General features: G+C 40.5%; 1 protein-coding gene across 3 annotated transcripts in view; it reads right to left on the minus strand.

Annotated features, from left to right (window-relative positions):
* Positions 1-16472, minus strand: part of ATF7IP (activating transcription factor 7 interacting protein) — a 73373-nt gene extending 56901 nt beyond the window's left edge. The window contains exon 1 of one of the 3 annotated variants that reach the window (XM_077278431.1): positions 16178-16472. The gene's annotated coding sequence lies outside the window, so the exon portion shown is untranslated. Of the gene's footprint in view, positions 1-5928; positions 6225-16177 lie in introns of those variants that run through there. The other 2 variants (XM_077278434.1, XM_077278432.1) reach the window with 2 other exon arrangements.
* Between the last annotated feature and the right edge of the window lie 7702 nt (positions 16473-24174).

The following is a 24174-nucleotide window of genomic DNA, read 5'->3' on the forward strand; positions in this document are numbered from 1 at the left end:
TCGGGACAGTACGATTACAGCGATACCTCATTTATATCATTTTTTTATGTTTTAGTGCTTTTATACGATAAAAATTATTTTATAGAAAAAATTATTATTTTTGCATCGCTTTATTCTGAGGACTATAACTATTTTTTCTTTGATGCCGTATGGCGGCTCGTTTTTTGCGGGACAAGATGACGTTTTCAGCGGTACCATGGTTATTTATATCCGTCTTTTTGATCACGTGTTATTCCACTTTTTGTTTGGCGGTATGATAATAAAGCGTTGTTTTTTGGCTTTTTTTACGGTGTTCACTGAAGGGGTTAACTAGTGGGACAGTTTTATAGGTCGGGTCGTTACGGACGCGGCGATACTAAATGTGTACTTTTACTGTTTTTTATTATTTAGATAAAGAAATGTATTTATAGGAAATAATATATATATATATATATTTTTATTTTTTTTTTTTTTTTTTGGGGGGGGGGGGGGGAATTTTTTTTTATTTTACACATGTAAATATATATTTTTTTTTTTACACTATAAACATTGCCCCAGGGGGGGAATCATGTTATAGTGGATCTGGGCCTGCTGCAGGGAGGAGGTAAGAGACCATCGCAGCAATGCGATAACATCGCGCTGCTCCGGGGGTCTCAGGGAAGCACGCAGGGAGCCCCCTCCCTGCGCGATGCTTCCCTATACCGCCGGAACACTGTGATCATGTTTGATCGCAGTGTGCCGGGGGTTAATGTGCCAGGGGCGGTCCGTGACCGATAGTCAGCCACCCCCCCCCCCCCCGTGAGCGCGGCTGATCGCGCTGGACGTACTATTCCGTCCGTGGGAAATAAGGCCCACCCCACATGGACGGAATAGTACGTCCAATGGCAGAAAGGGGTTAAATAAGGGTTTTGCATACATTTTATTTTTTTTTTAGAAATCCCAACCTGCTAAAATAAAAATTATGGAAGTCTTGCGATTTTTATACAGGACGTTGGGAATTATTTTTAGACCGATTTCCTAGATTAGGAAACAACACCTTTACATGGCCACAATGGTTAAACTCCATTATTTGTCAACGGTATATGATGAGCGTGTGCAAGGTTCATTGTGAATATACAGTACAGACCAAAAGTTTGGACACACTCTCTCATTTAAAGATTTTTCTGTATTTTCATGAGTATGAAAATTGTACATTCACACTGAAGGCATCAAAACTATGAATTAACACATGTGGAATTATATACTTAACAAGAAAGTGTGAAACAACTGAAAATATGTCTTATATTCTAGGTTCTTCAAAGTAGCCACCTTTTGCTTTGATGACTGCTTTCCACACTCTTGGCATTCTCTTGATGAGCTTCTACAGGTAGTCACAGAGAATGGTCTTCAAACAATCATGAAGGAGTTCCCAGAGAAGCTTAGCACTTGTTGGCCCTTTTGCCTTCACTCTGCGGTCCAGCTCACCCCAAACTATCTCGATTGGGTTCAGGTCTGGTGACTGGAGGCCAGGTCATCTGGCGTAGCACCCCATCACTCTCCTTCTTGGTCAAATAGCCCTTGCACAGCCTGGAGGTGTGTTTGGGGTCATTGTCCTGTTGAAAAATAAATAATGGTCCAACTAAAGGCAAACCGGACGGAATAGCATGCCGCTGCAAGATGCTGTAGTAGCCATGCTGGTTCAGTATGCCTTCAAATTTTGAATAAATCACCAACAGAGTCACCAGCAAAGCACCCCCACACCTCCTCCATGCTTCACGGTGGGAACCAGACATGTAGAGTCCATCTGTTCACCTTTTCTGTGTCGCACAAAGACACGGTGCTTGGAACCAAAGATCTCAAATTTGGACTCATCAGACCAAAGCACAGATTTCCAAACAAGTCTCTTCTGCGTGTTGCCTGTCCTTAGCAGTAGTTTCCTAGCAGCTATTTTACCATAAAAGCCTGCTGCACAAAGTCTCCTCTTAACACTTGTTGTAGAGATGTGTCTGCTGCTAGAACTCTATTTGGCATTGACCTGCTCTCTAATCTGAGCTGCTGTTAACCTGCGATTTCTGAGGCTGGTGACTCGGATAAACTTATCCTCAGAAGCAGAGGTGACTCTTGGTCTTCCTTTCCTGGGGTGGTCCTCATGTGAGCCAGTTTCTTTGCAGCGCTTGATGGTTTTTGCCACTGCACTTGGGGACACTTTCAAAGTTTGCCCATTTTTTCGGACTGACCTACCTTCAGTTCTTAAAGTAATGATGGCCACTCGTTTTTCTTTACTTAGAATTTGCATTATGGCAAGAAAAAAAGCAGCTAACAGTCTATTCAGTAGGACTATCAGCTGTGTATCCACCAGACTTCTGCACAACTGATGGTCCCAACCCCATTTATAAAGGCAAGAAATCCCACTTATTAAACCTGACAGGGCACACCTGTGAAGTGAAAACCATTCCCGGCTCATCAAGAGAATGCCAAGAATGTGCAAAGCAGTCAAAGCAAAAGGTGGTTACTTTGAAGAACTTATAATTTGAGTTGTTTCACACTTTTTTGTTAAGTATATAATTCCATATGTGTTAATTCATAGTTTTGATGCCTTCAGTGTGAATGTACAATTTGCATAGTCATGAAAATACAGAAAAATCTTTAAATGAGGTGTGTCCAAACTTTTGGTCTGTACTGTACATGCAACACAAAAACGTGACTCAAACATGATAATAGATATTTTTCTGATGATAGATTCCCTTTAAGGGGAAGCGGTCACCCATTTTTGTGATATGATGTAAAAAGATCATTCAATTCCTGTGGTGTATGTAAATCTCCTTGGCCCGGTCCGATGGGCGGGGCTTATTCTCCCCCCTCCTCAGCTTGCTGTACGTATTGTGATCTGTGAATATCACATATCCTGTAGAGTTGCCACGCGTGCGTATTGAAATGGCCTCTCGCGTGTGGGCAAAGCATAAAATCAGTATTGCGCATGCTCCGGCATTTTTCATTACGTTCTATGCCCCAGAAGTCTTGCGATGCAAAGTGTGCGTTCCTGGATGCTGGTAACCTTTGTAAAGCCTTGCACATAACACCGAAAGCTTATGAAATTGAAACTCCGGCGTCCAGGAACACACAATTTGCATCGCAAGACTTCCAGGGCATAGAATGTAATGAAAAATGCCGGCGCATGCGCAATACTGATTTTAATGCTTTGCCCACAGTTGGGCAAAGCATACTGGGCACGCACGAGGCCATTTCAATGCACGCGCGCGGCAACTCTACATGAATGCAGAAATGACCAGAAAGAAATGTGTAGAGCAAGACAGGAGGGGGGGGCAAGATAGAATAAGTCCCGCCCATCAGACCAGACCGGACCGAGATTTAAATACACCGCAGGTGTCAAAGGTGGGGAGTCAGCGGGTATCAAAACTATTGCTATAATGTGTATGTGACACTAAATTGATTGATATTTTTACATTATATCACAAAAAAATGGGTGACAGATTCCCTTTAAACAGAACTGTCAGTTAAATGTTTTCATAAATTCATTGTATACAGGAGAATAAGAAACTTTGTAATATATATGATTCTCTCTCCTCCCGGACTGATCTTCCTTCTCAATGCAACAATAAAAATCTGTCTTCAGTGAAGACAGATAGCAGTTGCAGTTTATGAGAGTCTATGGGGGTGGGTGGAGGGAAGCAGGTCCAGGCAGAGACATTCTGCAAGTTCACATGAAGCGACAGGTACACTTTAAAAGCAAATGTCAGGGGAGATGGTTAATTGATCTCGCAGTAGGACTTTGTATCTGTACATATACAGAGACTGGACTGGATCATGATGGCTTCATGCAGCTCTACTTGTATATACATATAATATAAACATGGCTAGACTATAAGGTTATGTGGACAATATGTTAGGTATTTGTTGCAGAAAATTCTACATCTCTTAGCAAGAAACACGAAGATTAAAATAGGTGTGTTTTTTACATGCATTTTTTTGGTGCAGATTTTCCCCGCTTAGATTTAGATCTGCAAGTCACAAATAAGCAACATGTGCATGAACTTCAGGATTATCATTCTCTTTGCAATCATCAGGAAGCCCTTCAGGTATTGCGATAAATCTGCAACGTGTGCACAGGCCCTAAACATCAAGCACATTTTACATTTTGATCCACCTCCATTTCCTTATAGACTAAACTCGCTAGCAGGACCTCATTTGTTTATTAATGAACTGGAAATTGTGTTACTCTGTAATGTATGATATTGCTTATACACATACCCTCGAAATTATAAAGTGCTGCAAGATATGTTGGTGCTATAGAAATTATTCTTATGGCTTGCAAAAATGTACAGCCGACTTTTGCTGACTGCAATCATCCTCATCAGCTTGCTTTTCATTTCATCTTTGACTATCCACAAGATTAGAAATCCAAATACTAATGCCTATTGCAAGCATCAGGCATTGAGCTTCCAGAATCTTGCAGTTTTTGGCAAATAATCATGAATGTAAATGCCATCAGTACAATACCATCCATCCTTTTTTGAAGGCAAGGAAGGAGCACCTGCTCCCCGAAATCTGAATCTCAAAAAGGTTAAGCAAATGCAACCCTTGGTCATTGATAGGTCGAATCTTAAAAAACCAATTAGCCAGCGTCCCAATGATGTCCTCAGTGACCAAATTATTGCAGTGAGGCATAACTTAATACAGACATCACTAGTTTAAGAGTTAGGCTACGTTCACATTTGCGGTCAGCGCCGCAGCGTCGGGCGCCACAGCGTCGCCGCATGCGTCATGCACCCCTATATTTAACATGGGGGCGCATGGACATGCGTTGTGCTGCGTTTTGCGCCGCATGGCCGCAAGCGTTGGACGCAAGAAACGCATCAAGTTGCATTTTTTTTGCGTCCAACTTTCGGCCAAAAAGGACGCATGCGGCGCAAAAACGCAGCGTTTTAGCGTGCGTTTTGCCGCGTTTTTGTTTGCGTTGTGCGCTGCGGCGCCGACGCTGCGGCGCACAACGCAAATGTGAACGTAGCCTTAAACAGTGGCTTGAATATTAAAAAATATGGAATTTGGTATCAAATCTACTATCAACATCATTCCCTTTAAATACATTTCATCACTTTAATATTAGTTGCATAAACATGCATGGAGTGAATCTTTAAAAGAATCTATTTAAAGAATAGGTATGGTTATGTTCCAATAATAATATTCAAACTGAGCAAGGGAGAAAAAAACAAAAAAACACAACAAAAAAAAAAACAACATCTTTTGTTTACAAAAAGAAAAGTGAAAACATAAGATATTAGACCCAGGAAAAAAAATTGTTATCAGTTTGAAGATAAGCCTACATTTCCATTCCAACAAGGAAAAGAATAGTGAAAGGAACAATACAGAACATAAACACTAGAGTGTGCTGCAGCATCAACAGATAGTAAGTACAGAAACATTAGGAGAAAACAAATAGAAAGTTATTGCCCTGATTACTGCAAATATTACACTTTACTTAAATCACTACACTAGAAAATGCTTTGCCCAAAACATGTTAATAGGGTACTAAGGCAACAATAACTCTTTGTACCATAAGTCTTACAGCTTTAATATGAAGGGGTAAAAACAGGGCAGTTTGCATGTAACTACAAAGATATCAATCCACCTGATGCCAAATTAATGTTAGCAGTTTTACCAATACAGCACATACATGCTATATACACACACATGTTCTATAATAATTAAGTGTATATATATTTAAGTTATTCATACACACAGAAGCACAGGTCCCCTGTGGGTGGCGCTTTGGCAGAATTACTCCTCATTCAAAAGGTTTGCCACTCCCCCAAATACATTAATCACCTTCAGTCTCAGTCTGGACATCAACCTTGCAGCTTTAAGAAAAAGTGTCATTAGCTTTAGCAACTTTATCATAAAGATGTGTACTTGCACAATTTCACAATAAAATACCAAAATAAACTGCCTTACCTGGAAAAACAATGCCCGCGAAGCAATCTTCACTTTTTGGACACACCGCCAAGATGCAAACCCACATGTACTCTGTACTACACACACTGCACTTTAACTTACAAAAAATATATATCAAGAAACAAATACAGTCATGTTATATTTAACATTAATAAAAAGACTGATCCACATTGCCATGCAAGAACCTTCTACCTAGAATGCAAAACCAATAGCAAAAAGAAAAAACATAGCAGAGAAGAAGAAGCTGTAGAAGAGAGACTGATCGTGTAGTTACTATGGTCTGGACTCTTTGTACTGCTTTTCTGTGCTTGCCAACTAAGAGTACTGCAGCAAATGTGTTCAGCGAGGCCCCTCCTACACCACACACAGCAGCACCAGCAGACTAAACTAATCTCTAGCAGAAAAAGACAAACAGGACATGATCAAGGCAGGAGTAAGCACTGTTCCTCACACTGGCCAATAAAAATCTAAAGCTAAATAAAAAACAGGACCTGTGAGAATATACAAAATAAAACAAACAAACCTGAAAAGCAAATTCAGATCTATTCTGAAAATTCCAGAAACAGAAGAAATCCTACACTTTATTAAATGCTGATTTTGTGAGGATTGTAGCACTTGGGTAAACATGCAGCACAAGAAAGCTCATGCAATCATATTAGCAAGTGCTGATGTGGGAATGCATAGAAGGCCTCTTACTAAAAACAAAAAAAAAAAAATAGTAACAAAAAGAACTAAAGAAAACATTTGATTGAAAATTTCCTTCTAAAACATACCACTAGAAAAAAAAAAAAAAAAAAAAAAGTATATATTACTAAATACATTCCCTTTTTTTTTTTACAACTTGCTAGACTTTAAGGCTATGTTCACACGTTGCGGATTAGGCTTAGGAGTTTCTGGTGCGGATTCTGCCTCTCCTGGCAGAAAACGCACCTGCGGTTTTTTGTGCGGTTCCGCAGCATTTTATTGTGCGTTTTTGCTGCGGTTTTTACCCCTGCGGTTTTGTATAATGTAGTGGGTACAAAAACGCTGCAGATTCACAAAAAGCAAATGACATGCTACTTCTTTTAAACCGCAGCGTTTCTGCAGCAGATTTTCCACAAAGTGTGCACAGCATTTTTTTTTTCATTGATTTACATTGTACTGTAAATCAATTGCGGATCTGCAGCGTTTCTGCACCTCAAAAAATGTTGCGGATCCGCAGAGAATCCGCAACGTGTGCACATACCCTTACCAGATAAATCAACTTTCTGACAGTTCTGGATGGCATTCGATTTCACTATCCACATACCTCACCAAATATTTGTATCCAATGGTCCCAGAGTAGGGAATGTGAAATACACACAGTTGTATGTCAGGTACGTGATTTGCAACGCGGGGGTTGGTGACAAGAAGAGGGCTAGTCCTTCAGGCGCTCATTCTAACACCATCAGACATCATCCTACTTTCCTAAAGATGAAAGGACCCTTTCACGCAGCTATTTTTGCAGCTAGATCACAGACCCATTACAATGGACGAGTCTTTCCATATGCCATTTTTGGTAAGCAGATTGGTTTTTTCCTGGATATACATGTCCTACTTTGACGACAAGTTGGGAAAAAAAATTGTTGCATATGGATGTCATTCATTTGCGGTCTGTATTTTGCTATTTAATGGGTAGGAGAAGCAAAGATTATTTTTCTTCTTTACATGAGAAAAACAGATAAAATAAGGAATGTAAAAACTGACACGGACCAAAAATGTATCCAGCATACTGTAAAAATTATATATATATATATATATATATATATATATATATATATATACACACACACACACACACACACACACACACACACACACACACCGTATATAAAAAGGACGATTTTTTTTCAAGTGACCGAGAATAAATATATGTAAAGCCAGCGTAATTGAGAAACTGAAGTTTCCCTCCCCAACCTGAGCCAAAGACATTGCCAGGTTTTAGATTTACTGGCGATTTTTAATTGATTTTAGTGGGAAGAGCGTTTATTGCACATGAGAGAAACCATTGAGTAGATTTAGTAAAAGTTTTAGATAATACAAATTTATACAGTCTTATAATATTTGTATCAAATTTATTAAAGCACGGGTTAGATAAATTTGGGACCTCTTTAGATTTGCATGTGAACATGCCATCAGTAGACTAAGCCATACACATTAGATGGACTGTTGGATGAACGATGGCTTAGCCAGCAGCCATCTCGGCTAGCTCTCACATACACCGTGATCGTTCGACCAAACGCTTGTGTTCTGTAAGTGAGAGCTGCCACCAGACATGTCAGATAGCAGCTTATCTCCTGGAGAACTAAAAAGGATCGATAGTCCAAAAATTGGACATATATTGGATCCTTAACTCCACTGACAGTCATGTCCTGAACTCCTACTCTTTAGGAGGGGAAGGGGTAACAAAATAGGCCACAACCCTTGTTGAGTGGTAAAAAAATGGGACCACCACAACAGAGGTGTGATTTTCTTTGTGACCTGGATAACAGATCCTTTGGGCTGCAACCAGTTTTGCGCTGGCTAGCCTAAGGAACATAGCGGATCTCCCATTACTCTTAACCCTTAGAAGGGGTTATGAACCATGTTACAGTGAGATACTCTGATCACAATCCACAGAACTGTCAGCAGCTGGTAGATGAATGCAGCAAAGAGGACAGGAAAGGAACTAAAACAGGATATGGAGCTTGGAACAGAACTGAACAGAGGTCGGGCTGTTGGAACAAGATCATGGCCATAAAACATGCAGAATGTGGCTATAGGACAGGAGAGTAGCCAGGGCCTGATTATCAGAACCAGTAGTACCAGGCATAGTATGAAACCTAGCCAGATCAAGCCAGGAATCAGGTTCAGTTCCACAGATACCATAAGTCCTGGAATAATGAACAAGGCGGTTTACAGCACCATCAAAAAGGAACAGCAGGTGGAGGGAACAGTATGAAGAGCTGTGCTGTTGATGACATTCAGACACTGGAGACAAGCACACCAAGAAAGATACTAGGAACAAGAAGGAATGGGAGGCGGTCTGATCGGAGCAAGGAACAAATTACATATACAATAAGTTCAACAATTGGAGGTATAACTATATAATCTAAAAGTGGTCAGGGTACATATAAATATACAATGAAAGTAGTAACGGTATATAACTTTTCATGGCTTAAATAAAAAAGCAAAACAAAAACAACTTACATTACCAAAATGCTGAAGCGATCAAGCAGTTGCCTGACACTTATACAATTAGTACATATTATATATTTAATTTATTCCTTACTCTGATCGGGCCACCTCCTAGTCTTTTGTTCCCACACTTATGCATTTTTTACTTTTTTAAGGCAGTAATAAAGATAATCTTACCCTGCACCATTTCTTTGCTGGAATTTGATGTTCTTATTGTAGTGCTATAGTGAATAGTATGTTTAGAGGAGGTTGAAAGAATTACACATTGCACCAGGTGCGGTAATGTGTAATGGAGTCACAACAAAAGAGTATGCTAGGAACAAATGCCACTGAGATTACATGGCATCCTGCCTGTAATATAAGTGGCACTTGGTTGTTGCCTGCAAGGAGAATGTACATGGATGATGCTGGAGCAGTGAGGGGTGTAGTGAACAGCAATGTATGGAACGTGCAGTTTTGGAAAAATAAAACTTCAATTCTGTCTAATCCTTTAAAGAGATTTGACAACCAAATTGATAGCAAAAAAGTAAAAATAAAAAATAAAAAAAAAATAAAAATTATATATATATATATATATATATATATATATATATATATATATATATATATATATATATATATATATATATATATATATTTGATCATTGTTAACAAGTGTATGTGAATTATATATTGGACTTCTCTGAACCTGCAAGTTAAAATCCAAAAAAAAAAAAAAAGAAAATGCATGTATGGACTTTCAAGTTTAAGAAATGTTGGGAAGAAAAAGGTGCCATTTGTGAAAAAAAATCAAATACTAATGTAAAAAAAGAAAGCCTGAGTTTTTATAAAAAAAATGGTGATCAACATTTCAGTGATCCACTGCACATACCATGTAACCAAAATGTTGTCAGTAATTTCGATCTTTTTGCGATTGCTTTTCTTCCCATCTTCTCCGCTAATGACTTGCAGATGCTTGTTCACACATGGGGATACCGCGCTATTATTAAAGATTCCATCAACCACAAATGTGCAAATTCTCACCGATGAGAGCAAACTTTCTAGATAATCATCCCGTGTAAAAGGCCCTCAGGTTTCTAATGCCTCTAGGGTATGGCCAGACAGAGTGGCTGTAACACCCCTGTAGGCAATTGCGGTTTAATTGACAATTTGCAGGGGACTAACAGCTGCATACCCTTGCATTAATTGTACATAATTTGGAAAACCAAATAAAAAAAATTGCCTGTTGTGTGCAAAATCTTCACATCTATGGACAACTTTTCCAATACTCTTCATTTGCTGCACTAAATTTATAAAACAATATACAATTATTGACTTAGAAAATGGAAAAAAAGCAAAAAGATTGATGACTTAATTTGCATGTTCTTGTATGCGTAGCATGGGCAACCTGAAGAAAAGAAATTCTGACATCTAGGGAAAGATTTGTAGGAAAACAGATGTCATGTAACTTGCAGCAGAAGACAGATTATGGAAATGAATAAAAGCCTCTAAATCTATTGCAGCTGAATTCTACTGGTTGTGGCTGAGGATCTGGTGCTTGGAACAGCAGCTCTTTTGTGCCTTGTGAGGTGACTCACTGGAAAATTACAGCTCCACCTCCTGCATTCCAGCCACCCTTCCCCCAGTGTTTTTTCATTAGCAGGCGCTTGGCTTCCCAGGATCCCAGACACCCTTGCAGTGCTGTTCTTGCAGCAGATCTAACTGCATGCATAAAGAGGCATGGCTGGCTGCAGCAAGTCCGTTTTCTTTCAAGGTCACAGCAATGGGATCCTAAAGTGCTTTGTGAGATTACAAACTGCAAGTTGCAATGTAATCTAATTCGCAAAATTCGGTACAATAAGGGGCTACACAGGACAAGTGCACGGACGATATTTTAGTTGTTAAAAATTAAACAGGAGAAAATGTTTAAAAAGGAACATTACAAATAATTAAATTTTTGTAACCTTTGCTTTCATACAAGCAGATTTGAAAAATCTAGAATTATTTTTTTTTTTTTTAAAGTATCTTATTATTCATTGGCAAAAAACAAAACTTGTCACCCCTAAGAAAGTGCCAAAAGTTAAAAAAAAAAAAAAAAAACACAATAGAAGGTTGTGCTTTCGAAAAATTTAAGAGGACCCACAAAGCAGAAGGGTAAAGAAATGTTTGATACTTACCAGTCAAATTATAGCTAATATCCGACAGCAAGTGACAAAAGTAAAAACAACTTTGTGAAACCACCCATATAGGAATCTAAGACAAACGACATGAACTAAAAGCACCAATCAGGCCTGGATTTTTAGCTGTAATACACTCCTGTTAATCTGGCCTAATGAAAACAATATGAGTAAGGCTGAAAAGCTTACGTAGTTTTCAAATTAATTGTTAAACAATTCAGTTGTTGCTGTTGTTGAAGAGTTATTTCATCTTCAAAACTGTGCAGCCAATAGAAATGGCCATGTGTTATTGCTCCTCCTCACAAAGACATTATCATTTGTTAAACAGTCACCAGACTGCCACGGCATTTTGGTCACTTTGTACAACCTTATCCACAGAAAGTTATAGCAAATGTACAGGTGCCATTACATCATTTTCTCCAGATTCTACAACATATTTACAAAATATTGTCCCAATTGCCTGTAACGTGCAGTTGTTAAAAATCCCAGTGTAAACTGTTAGCTTAAGGGCTTGTTCAAACAGCCTTCCTACCACACACCCCACCCTTCCCTGAGGAAAACAAATGCAGCATTTTACAGTAGCCGCAAAGTGAATGAGATTTCATGCTGCTTATCTTTTTCTTCTGAATTTGAACAACCAAATATTTTTTTTCAAGTCTGCATCATGTTAATTCTTTCAGCAATTTTGCAACAATTTTGACCCATTCAAAATGAATGGGGGAAAAAAAAGTAAAAGTGTGCCAAGAACATGCGTATTTTAAGTAGTGTTTTTCCTATGGAGAAAATGTGCAGCAAATACTCAACACGTGCACATAGCCCAACTCTTCCATTGCACTTAAAGCCTGACCCACTCCCAGCAATACCTGTAGTAACTGATTCTGGTTTCTGTCTTCTAGGTTTCCATTGGACAGACTTAAAACTATAGTCTAGCCATCTGCACAAAGGTGTACTTGGTGAACGATGGGCGGACCATTTAATTAAGCTCTTAAGTACTGGAGCAAGTAACATTTAGTATCCTTAACAATTCTATTGTTTCCTCCCTTATGTTCTGGTCACAGGACTTCACTGTAGGTTTTGGGCCACTGTGCCATCAGCATCCAATGACGCAAGTGTCCAGCTCCTAACTGCATCTGCACAGTCCACCATGCTTATGGACGAGAATCCCAGGGACACCCCACGTAACCCTACCCTAGAGCTCTTTTATGCCATAATGCAGAATACAAAGTTCTAACATGGGCATATATGGAACACTAAACCCCAGCTGTATAACATACAGGTGAATAAGTGGTCAAATACCAATTGACAGTTCTCTTTAAATGCACAACCAGTTTGGAGGTTTCGCAGACCACAGAGCAAGAAGTTGTGCATTCACGGCATGAACAAATGCATGGATTTCACGTTTCCTTCCTTCTTCAATTTAAAGTAGTAAAATTCTGTCAGGCGACCAGATTAGTGCATTTAAATATTTGGTTGTACCAAGGGATAGGATCCAGTTGGGTTTTGCCAATTCAGAAAACAGTTTTGAAATCACAGTCAGCTTACTAAACTAGGAGTGCCGTGATCCAATACCCCCAAAACTACTGAGCCGCCCGTTCAGTGAGGGACGAGTCTCTTCTACTTATGATGGCCTCACCACCTGTGGCGTACTAATTATATGAGTCAGCAGATGCATATCTGGTCTTTTAAGAGTAGAGTCCTTGTTTCTTTCTTCCCTTGTAAACGCTTTCAGTTCGTACAGGACGGTACAGTAGCAAAACCTTCAGACCCATATGGTTTTTCCATGTTTTGAAAGAATTTGTGGTGAACAGTTCTTGAAGAGGAATAATTGTGTTTGTCTCCATTTATTTATACATTACCCGTCACCAAGAGACTGGTGAAGAATAAAATCTGCAACATTTACAGAGCAAAATTTAACAAGTATCACCTCTTTCCAAAAAAAACAGACATGGCAAAAAAAGGTTTCGGAACTGACCATGTAAGTGTTTTACAAAAAGTCATGTGATCAGCAGACTACTGGGCTAATTAGTAAGGGTTGCACAAGTGTGCCCATGGCCAATATGTTGAATTGGCATTGGAAAGTCTTGTAATATTCTTCTTACAGCCAATCTTTTGTAGTCTCCTTGCAAAGCATGTATCATTCTTTATATCGATTTTTGGAGGACAAGGCTCCTATCCCAGTGGTATAGAACAGTTTCGTATGGGGTGGGGTTATTATTTTATTATTATTATAGATTTTGATAGCGCCATTTATTCCACGGCGCTTTACATGTGAAATACGGGGCAAATAAAGACAAATACATTAAACATGAGCAAAAAACAAGGCATACGGGTACATAAAGAGGGAGGACCCTGCCCGCGAGGGCTCACAGTCTGCAGGGGATGGGTGATGATACATTCCATGAGTTTCCAAACTTGCACAAATATATGATTAAGAGAGCGCCCGTGTGTGTAAAATAATATTAAAAAATAGAACGCTGTACAGGTGCCGATTTAGTCCTAAGTCAACAGAAGCTATAATCATGCTTAGAGAGTCAAGTATGGCATTCCATACACATACTGCAAGATAACTGATCAAAATCTTTAGTGTATGTAAAAAATAAATAAATAAAAAGTCAGACAGCACACTGATGCCATCCATACGCTGTCTGTTTTTCACTGGCTAATAGATGGGAGAAACTTTTTTTCTCAATACTGAAAAAAACAACCGCTAAGACTGGCCAAACTGATAGAATTCTGATGAAATCCAGTCCGACGTCTGAATAGGGCTTAAGGGTATGTGCACACAAACTTATTTTTCACACATGCAAAAAAACTAACATAAAACAACATTGTTATGCACACAATCTTTTGCTACTCCTTTTAACCACTTCAGGGTTTGGAAAGATAAAGGAAATCTGTCCTTTAGATCAACCCTCCCTCAGCAGTCTACATGACCATGTAAGTCATAGGAAGCTGAGTAAAATGATACTTTGATATCCGCGATCCGATTCTTATTTCTGAGAAAGCCATGTTTTCTTACATGTTAATGATCTGTTATAATCTATACTTTATACGCAATCTTACCCTGCGTGAATTTACAAAAAGTTTTGCAACATGTTAATGATCTGTTAAAGACTATGGGCCAGACATTGATCTGCATGAGCATGTGCCTCAGACGTTCAATAAAACGAGGTGTTAGCAGTTGAGACATGTAACAGAACAGCAGAACTGAACTATGTTTTATAACAAAGTTAGCAGCTGCAGCTCTCACAGCTCTGCTGCATTGTAACAATATTGCAGCCCTGTCTGTCTGTGAGATGGAGGCTGAGAGGAACCTGCACCCGTCAGGTATAACCACACACAGCTCTGCAGTGAGGTCAGGAGAGCAGAGAGCGGCCATCACACTGGTAACTCCTCCTTCATGTAAAATCAGCTCTGGAGGGAGAGTTATGGTTCAGCCGGGAAAAGGTCATTTCCATATAAGAAAAACATGGATTTTTTTGGAATAAGACATCAGATCACAGATATCAAGTTATAATTTTATTCAGCTTCCTATGACCTACATGTCTATGCAGAAGGCTTAGGAGGGATGATCCCACTGACAGATTCCCTTTAACTAGGTGAAAAGTAGTGGCATGCTGGACTCATTGGGCACTACTTTAGTTGAAAGGATACAGGAAAAAATACCAGCAGAAGAGCCACCACAAAAAATTACGGCAAAGACACATCGGAAAAAAGACTGCTGAAGCTTCGTCTAGAAAAAGTCAGCTGCTCTGAAGCTGGAAATTAGAAAACTGTACATACTCTAAGAAAGAAACAAAAAAACTCTACATAAAATGGGTAAAAACAATCATTAAAATATATCTCATGGTCAAAAGTTATTTTACACCGAAGAACAGCTTTATTTATAACATCACCACCACGCGTTTTGGAATCGAATCAGAGAAAGTTCAGAAATGCCCAGTACTGAAACTGTTAATTATTTTGGTCAGCAGTTTTAAGATATTCTCCATTTCTGTTCTCTTGTGCTCCGGTACATAGAGCGCTATATGGATATTATACTGAAGCACCAAAACGGGAACTTAGAGAATATTCAAAAGAAACAAACAACTAAAATAACATTTATTCATTAAGAGATAGTGTTCAGGAACCCCAAACCACGAGTAGCGGGCACCGAGCAGCGGCCCGAGGCTCCCTCCCCCGCGCAGGTACAGTCCCGCTAGCGCTCAGCGCCGGCCACTGCTCTTTACGAAGGGCTCACACTTTACACTTTATTATTTGGATTTATTGGTAGCATTGGGCACGGAGGACACGCCTGGCTTAAAGCATTATGGTATTTATGAAAGAAAAAAAATTTGAATACACAAATTTGGGACATTTGCATTAAGAACCGACGCGCTCCACAGAATTACCCCGGCAGCAGGAAGGACCAGGATGGGAACACTGGAAAACAGTCATTTCCTAAACCTTTGTTAGGTTTAGTTTCTCAGGTAAAATATAAATAAAATTATCTAACTACTAATATAAAATAAATCTATCTTTACATACACACATTACAAATAACTCAGCCTACTGGAGAGTGGCGGCGGATTTTGGAGAGCGCAGGCGGATTTTAGAGCGCAGGTGAGAGCCATGAGGCGGCGCCGCCACAAGTGACAGTCGCCGCTGCGCTCCGGGCTGAGGAGAAGGCGCTGGAGCTCTGCACCGCCGGCAGCACCGACACTGAGCGGCGCCGCAGCCTGTCCGAGGATATCCGAGGGACGCTCCGCCCACCTCCTGTGAAGGGAGGGGGCGCTGTGCACCATTTTCTTCAAGTCAAAGGCGCCATTTTGGGTTCCTGCGAGAAAACCCGACAGCAGAGCTCTTCTATCGCGACATAGCGTGTCACAAACGGCTACCTGAAAAGCGAACATGGTTACCTTAATCAGAAGACGTTCTGCGCTCAGTCCTGTGGGAGAGCGAGCGGTAACTGGACGGAGCGGTCTCGACGCTGCACGGTCACAGAGCCGCCTTCCCGCAAGTCTTCCTTCTCCCTCGGTGCCTCTAGCTCCGACTCCGACATTCAAACTGGAACGCCGAGCGCTCCTCCCACTTCTAAACCCAACGTCACGTGAGCCGTCGTTATGCAAATGACTGCCTGAAAAAACGCTGCCAATTGGCAGTAAACAAGCCGCCGATTTCTGCAGCCTGCCAATCCCGCGCCGAGTGTTGTGTGCGCCGACGGGCGCAGGGGAGCTGAGGGGCAGCAAGGTAGGTGGCCCCGCCCCGTCACATGGCCTCGCAGCTGGCAGGACGAGCCACAGAGAAGACCGTGCTGTGCTGCTGGCACCGCGCTGTGTAGTGGGAAGCCCCCAGGTATTGCTGTGGCCCTACTAAACGCCTGCTCACCAACATTGGGGTCACCAGCTAGCATAAGGTGTAGCGCTTCCTATAAGGGCATCGCTGTAGAGAATGTGTCACGCCTCAGTCTCTCGTGTGCGTGTATATATACTGTATACATATATATATATATATATATATATATATATATATATATAGTGCGTCCTTGTGTCACTTGTGATTTTTTTTTTATGGCCCATTACTTTTATGTGATCTCAGAAATTGTCAATTAAAAAAAATACAGGTGTTCTAAATAGCACCGCCATATTGTGCAGCGCAGTACACTTCGCTCCCTGTAATGCATATACACCCTAGTTGGACTTTTTTATTTACCCCCCTACACTGCCACATAAAGAAAAAGTAGGAAGAAACCCATCAGTCGTGAGCGGGGTGGGAGGAGGCTAGCGGGGCCGTCCTCCATGACTAGTCTTTGTAGTCCCCTCATACCTAGTCCATGTTTTCAAGGGGCTGTTGGGGCTGAAATGAGTGGCGTGCAGTCATCCAGTGTGACCACAGACTGCCGGATCATTGACGCTCACACTTCCACGCTTCCACATGCGGGAGGGCGGTCACATGACCACAATGTGTGTGATCTGTATATTTGTGATCATATCCCAACTAGTCCTGTTCAGCTTCTCTCAAGGGTAGGAAGAGAATCTGGGTGATAATAGTCTGCAGGTGACCACAAGTATACAAATCACATACATGTGCTCACGGGACTGCCCACTTGCATGTGAATCGTGAAAGTGCCTGCATCACACCCTGTCAATATTCGACAGTCTGTAGTCACATGGAAAGAATGCAAACTTTTCTTCCCAGCTTGGACAGACCTTCGAAATTGACCACCATCATTTTATACTGGTAGAAACTTGTCTTAGGCTGGTTTTACACTTGCCGTGTTTTTTTCGGCCCGTTTTTGCGGCCCCAATTCATTTCTATGGGGCCGCAAACATTCGTAGGTACGCCGTAAGGCCGTGAGGGTCACATTTACGGCCGTGAAAAAATATCGAGCTTGCTCGATATATTTCACGGCTTGTTTTCAATGGGGCCGCAAAACCAACGGAAGCTTGTTTTTGCAATGCACTGTGAATTCCGTTATTGTGGAACTCCTTTTTTTTGTCCCTACTTTTTCCCTACTATTATAATCCAGAAAAACGGCGATTCACAAGATTTTTGCAGCAGACCGGGAAAATTACGGCGATATGGCTCACTAAAAAGGCCTGCAAAAACGGGCCGCTAAAATCACGGTAAGTGTAAAAGAAGCCTTGCTTTCACATTGTGATCTGGCACCCGTTCAGTGGCCCAGTCAGGGTTTACATTTGAATGCCCTTATAAATGGGATTCGGACCTGTGCGCCAACAGATATACAGCAATGTGCTGCACACTCAAAAATGATGCACAGCAGAGCACACACTCACTCTGTCAGCACCATTATAGTCTATGGCCCCGTCGGCACATACATTCAAATCGCATTTTGCTAGGGGTTCAGATGTAAGCCCTGACTGGGTCACTGAACAGGTGGCGGAGCACAATGTGAAATCACCCTTAGGACAAAAGCTGGTGATCTTGTGCAGTATTAGCTCGATGTGTAGGAACGTGTGTTCTTATTGGATAATTTGATCTAATACTGGAGAAACCAGTGGTGCTGAGGTAAGAAGAGACTGCTCATGCTGCTGTCCACCCTGCCTATCTGATCTAATACTTGAAATACTCGGAGTGCTGAGGTAAGAGGAGGCTGCTCACACTGCTGTCCATCCTGTCTATCTAATCTAATACTGGAAATACCAGGAGTGCTGAGGTAAGAGGAGGCTGCTCACACTGCTGTCCACCCTGTATATCTAATCTAATACTGGAAATACCAGGAGTGCTGAGGTAAGAGGAGGCTGTCCACCCTGCCTATCTGATCTAATACTGGAAATACCAGCAGTGCTGAGGTAAGAGGAGGCTGCTCAAACTGCTGTCCACCCTGTCTAATCTAATACTGGAAATACCAGCAGTGCTGAGGTAAGAAGAGACTGCTCACATTGCTGTCTACCCTGTATATCTAATCTAATACTGGAGATTCAAGGGTTGCTAAGGTACGAAGGCGGTGTACACTGCTGTCCACAATGTAAGTTATTGCATAGAGACAATGGATTGCTATGACAGCCGAGGGTTGACTGAACACCCCTGTCTGTGCCTGTTATGTGATCACTTCTGTAATGTCTAGCTGTGGCTGGGCGTGATGGAAAACAGTGATTTTTTACTCTATACAACTGTACTATGGAATTGTGTATAGTAGAAGCAGTCAGACAATCCCAATAACAAATAATGTAAAGAAAAAAGTTTATAAAAAATAAGTTATAAAAATTAGAATCATCCCCTCTTTTTCTCTGCTAACAAAATAAACAATAAAGAAATGTAAAACAAGATATAAAAATACACATTTGTTCGCAACATGTACAGAAAAGTCTGATCTATCTAATATAAAATTAATTATCCCAATCTGGAAAAACTTTTAACAGAAAAAAAAAATGTAATTTGCAGACTTTTGGTTGCTGCAATTCCACAAAAAATATGTAATAAAAAGCGATCAAAGCATCATATCTGCCACAAAATAATAATAATAAAAACTTCAGGTCATTATGCTAATAATAAGCCCTCAAAGATCTCCACTGACTGAAACATACAAATGTTATGGATTTTAGAAATTGTCAACTCGAGCAAATTTCTTTTTTACAGATTTCTAAATTTTTTTTTCATCACTTAAAAAGAAAAAAATATGAACGTTTGGTATCGTCGTAGTCATACTGAACTGGACAGTCATATTTCCAGGCCAATTTTTACTGGAGAATAAGCGCAAAAAAATATTGTGCAATTGCGTTTTTCTTTTCTCACAATTTTCCTTCACTTGGAATTCTTTTACCAGTTTCTAGTGGAGCGTATGATAAAATGGATGATGTTATCCAAAAGTACAACTAGTCCCACACAAAACAAGCCCTTCCTATGGCTTTGTTAGTGGGAAAGTAAGAATGGTACAGCTCTTGGAAGGGGAGGGGAAAAAAAGTGCAAAAATAGAAAATCGCTCCTTAAGTGGTCAAGTTGAAAACAAATTTTCCAAAAGTAAACATACAGTAACTGCATATTTGTCATGTGGTTACCATATTTATCTCTTAAATTGAAGTACATAATTTATAACAATTGATGTTTGAAGGGCACATTACTAAATGGCAGTAGAATAGCTACTAAGAATAGTTAGGTTTTTTTGTACCCAGTATTGGTTAGGCATTAACACTAAATGATTTTAAGGGGTATTCTTAAAGTTACTAAATACTTTAGTCAGACAGCATGACCATAAGCAAGTTTGCAATTGGCTTGTATTTTCTATCTGCTGTCATTTTCCTGCAATGAGAGCTTTTATCTTTCATATTGTGCAGCTGATTTCCATGAAGCTTGTTGACTTGTGCATGGCAGAGAGTGCAATAGTTAAAGGGAACCTGTCACCTGAATTTGGCGGGACACTTTTGCGGTCATATGGGCGGGGTTTTCGGGTGTTTGATTCACCCTTTCCTAACCTGCTGGCTGCATGCTGGCCGCAATATTGGATTGAAGTTCATGCTGTGTCCTCCGTAGTACATGCCTGCGCAAGGCAATCTTGCCGTTCCTGCACCTCCAGTGTGAACAGGTCCCTACCTGTTCCTTCATACACCACATCAACCAGCCCTGTGTTCTCTGCTGTGCCTGCTAGCCCTGTGTTCTCTGCCATGCCTGCCAGCCCTGTGTTCTCTGCCGTGTCTCTGCCAGCCCTGTGTCTCAGCCGTGCCAGCCTACTTGTCTGAGTTTCAGCCGTGCTGTTCTGCCAGTCCTGCCTGATGCCCGCACTAATCCTGGTGTTCCTGTCTCCCAAGTGGGATCAGCAGCCACAGCCAGACACCGCCCTGGAGTAGCTCCTGGCAGCTGCCTGCTGCACAAGCCTGACCTCACCATCAGAGGCTCCAGTGAAAACCCAGGCAGCTGTCATAGCAACTTCCAGGGTAGTCTGGTTTGTGGCACAGTGGGGCCACAAACCCCCCGAGCTCATGCCCACCAGTCAGGGCATGAGCGTGACGCAATCCAGCGAGTTTTGAAAAAAATGAATCATTTTTTTTTCCGCCGGATCTCTTTTTTTTCTCATAGAGTTGTATTAGTGCCGGATTGTGCCTGATGGCCTCACGTTTCATCCGTTTTTTGCCGGATCCGTCTAGAATTAGTTTTCCGGCGGCCAGAGAAAATGTTCATAGGAACTTTTTTTCTGTCCGGCGAAAAAATGCCCAGCGACGTTTCTAGTGATAAACGGATGAAACTGACATGTGAAATGACGAATCCGAATCCGGTTTTCCATGCATTCTGCATACAATCATGCACAATCTCTCTCTCTCCTCCCCCCCGGGTTAAAAGAAAAATGGGTCCAGCAGAAAAATCGATCTGTTGCATCAGTTTTCCACTATTTGCGACAGATCTATTTTTTCAAAAATTGCCCAGATTGTTCCTGAAACAAAAAAAATGATGTGTGAAAGTAGCCTTAGCTTACTGCAGGATTGTATTCAGCAGAGATAACTGATGGAACTAATGCAAGTCAGTGGAGGAAGAAAGGTCATTACTGATTGTTTCACATCAAAACTGCTCCGTCATATCCTTCATGGCTCCTGTAAAAAGGGAAATCCTGATGCCAGGGTAAACGGAAGCCATACTTATCGTGAATACAGAGTGGTCACTGTAAAGACAGGAATATTTTTGGTTAAATTTTTTTTTCCTTTTTTCTTACATTTTGTTTTAGAAAAATGTTTAACATTAAAAGGTCATTCCAGCCAAAATCTAGGAGACACACTTTACGTGGAGGGGAGACACACTTTACGTGGAGCATTACATACTCGCAAAGTTTTATTTCCCTGATTCGTGCTGTTTCAGAGAGCCCCCCCCCCCCCCCCCCCCGCTGTTTACAAGGACGAAGCAAATCCATTTGTTGGCATAGCAACAGAGCGGTGCTGGTGTGTACTACGGGGCTCAGTGCAGGAAGTATGCTCAGACATGACATTTCTGCGGGATATTATTAGGGCCAAGATGTATACCTCAGCTTTATGTCTGTTGGGCTCTGTGGAGCAGCACTTCTAACTGCCGGATTTTAATTGTGACCTCTGTGGGAGGGGCTTGGCTGTGAGTCCCGCCTACTGATCCAGATAGAGGTAAAATGTGGCGGACTCAATTACTGACCAAGAAGTCCCAGAGATGGCACTCATTTGGTGCTGCAATGTCAGGAAATCTGTAGTAACGGAAAGCACATAGCTTCTCTAATGTTAAAGTAGGAAACCCATTCTTATGGTTTTTCCTTTAACGGGTGTGTACCAAGGTGATACATTAGCCCCCATCGCTAGGCTCTGAACAGCCCTATCTGAATGAAGTGTAGGTTCAGTATGCACACCTTCATTCCATTTATTCTATAGGGCACTGTCGAGGATATCCAAGGTCTGCACTGGGGCATCTTCAGCAGTCCTACAGAGAATTAATAGAGCAAAGGTGCACTTCATTTTTAGGGTTTATTTATTGCTAACTGCACCATGGGATATATAGTGTATTTTGATATCCTTTAACCCTTCCTTATCCCCCACTGAGACTACCACCACTATTTGGATGTTTTTTCTTGTATTTATACTTATGTACTGCACTATGTAGGGAGTTTTGTCATTATATTTTGGGGGGTCATTGAGCTGTTATTCTACCCCATTTTTTCAAGTGTATTATCTACTCTCCATTTGCTCAGCGTCCCTTTTATGTATTTTCTGCTTTTAAAATAGTATGTTTTGATATATTTCAATAAAATTATTTTATTTTGTTGGCTCGCTTCATTTGCCCTACCGTATTTATCACACGTGTTGGGTTTTAGGTTGTTGAGACTTTTTGATGTTGCAGATTTTCTTCAGCATTTCTGCACCTGTTATGTAAATTTGGTTACTTATGAGTTCGTTTTTTTAACATGCATTTTTAGAGCTTTTTTGACGCTACATTGTTTTTCGCCTTTGATATATGTTTTAAGTAAAGCTGCTTTTCTGGATACTTCCTGTTATTTGACTTTGATTAAACTTGACTAATACAGTCATGTATGGATAACATGTGTTTTTACTGCGTTTCTGCTGTGTAATTTCATTAAAACTGCATGTGCATTTTTAACCTGTCCATTTTCTGCATCTAATGCAATTTTACCAGGAAAATCAACATAAAACTCAAAAGAGAAATGTATGTGTTGCAGAGTTGAAAGTCTCACCACAGGTCGGTTTAAGCTGATAAAAAAAGCCCACTGTGGGCATGAGATTGCTATAAATCTCATCCATTTTGCCTGAGCTTTAAGATGCTGCATTTTTTGAGCAGCAAAAATGCGCTGCATACAAAACTCATCAAAAGCATATTGTAGGCAAACCAGCGTATTTGCAGCCTGAGTGCGATCCAACAAAATAAACCTCACAATTGGTGAACATGAAGAATAGGGCACTGGGAAAGAAGTATGCTTTAATCAGCAAGCTGCTGAAGTAAGCATTACTTATGCACACAAGACTTCATTCTTCATCATTTGAATATGCCCAGCAAAAAGGATAATATAGCCATTTTATCATGGGTTTTTAAAGTAAGTACACCAACCATGTCAGGTCTAAGATATCTACAAAAAATGTATGCACTTTGTATCTTAAAATTTGGTGACCCACTTTGATCACCATGAGAATCATCATTTAATTATGACTATAATTTAACTCCTTCTGACATCTGGCATCATATGTCAGCTCCCTGTCTTTGGAGCACGCTCAGAAGCTGAGCCTGCATTTTTGCTGGCAAGTAATAGCTGTAGAATTCATCTGTCTCTAGTAGCGCGTGGAGCTGAGCTCCGTCCGCTGCTTTTAACTCCTTAAATGCTGCTGTCAATCTACAGCCCGGGTGGCGGGGTGAATTTTGACATGATTGAGAGGTGCCAAGGGGATGTTATTACATTTGAGGGTCTGCTGAAAATGATAAAAGTAAAGAAATTAAAAAAAAAAACATTTGGTATCTCCACATCTGTAAACGTTTGAACTATTAAAATATAATATTATTTAACCTGAACGATAAATGACTTCATGAAAAGAAAATCAAAGTGCCAGAATTAATTTTTTTTGGTCACCACAAAAACTAAAAAATAAAGTCTCCCCTCACCATGCTAACAACAATCTCCTTACACAGCTCGATTAACTTAATTTAAAAATTAAAATGTTACTTGTCACAGAAAATAGCAACACAAGCAAAAAAAATTTTTAAGTGTTTTTTCTTTTTTATTGACCTGGAAAATCCTACTACCAGGTTATTTTTTACCACACAATGAATGCCATAAAAACTAAACCCAAAAACTATTGCAGAATTGTGTTTTGTTTTTTTTTGCACAATTTCACTGATCTTATTTTTTTTCCATTGGTAAACACTACAATTTGTCTCAGAAAATATAAGGCTATGTTTCCACAGGGCGTAATCTCTGCACTTTGGACGCAGCGGATACCCTGCT

The sequence above is a fragment of the Ranitomeya variabilis genome, chromosome 8 (assembly GCF_051348905.1).
Source record: "Ranitomeya variabilis isolate aRanVar5 chromosome 8, aRanVar5.hap1, whole genome shotgun sequence".
NCBI lineage: Eukaryota > Metazoa > Chordata > Amphibia > Anura > Dendrobatidae > Ranitomeya > Ranitomeya variabilis.